Consider the following 428-nt stretch of genomic DNA (forward strand, 5'->3'; position numbering starts at 1 on the left):
CTATTGGTACCCAGCTATTTTGGGTCCAACTTTGTTAGAGGCTTCATCGTCTGATGCTGAAGAACCAACATCAGTAGATGGCATCACCGAACCTGAAGAGGTTTGAGTGAAAAGAGGAGCAACCTCTAACACTACTAACATAGTTTCAGTGGAAGTCTTCACTGAGCCTGACAAAGAGGCTTCAGTGGTAGAAAATACAACGTCTGATGCTGAAGACTTTTCAGCAGGAGTTGTCTTCGCTGAGCCTGAAAAAGAGGCTTCAATGGTTTTTTTCACCTTGGTTGCTAGAGCAGCCTTGGTTACTTTCTTGCCCTTAGCTGGCGAACTAGCTTTGGCGACAGAAGGACACTTGCTGGCAATATGTGTTTTCTCACCACAATGTTTACACTTCCTAAAGCTAGGAGTAGCTTTAGGGCCAGGAAGTATCA

This window comes from Cynara cardunculus, unplaced genomic scaffold (genome assembly GCF_001531365.2).
Source record: "Cynara cardunculus var. scolymus isolate 2C unplaced genomic scaffold, CcrdV1 Un_Scaffold_3419, whole genome shotgun sequence".
NCBI classification, from domain to species: Eukaryota; Viridiplantae; Streptophyta; class Magnoliopsida; order Asterales; family Asteraceae; genus Cynara; species Cynara cardunculus.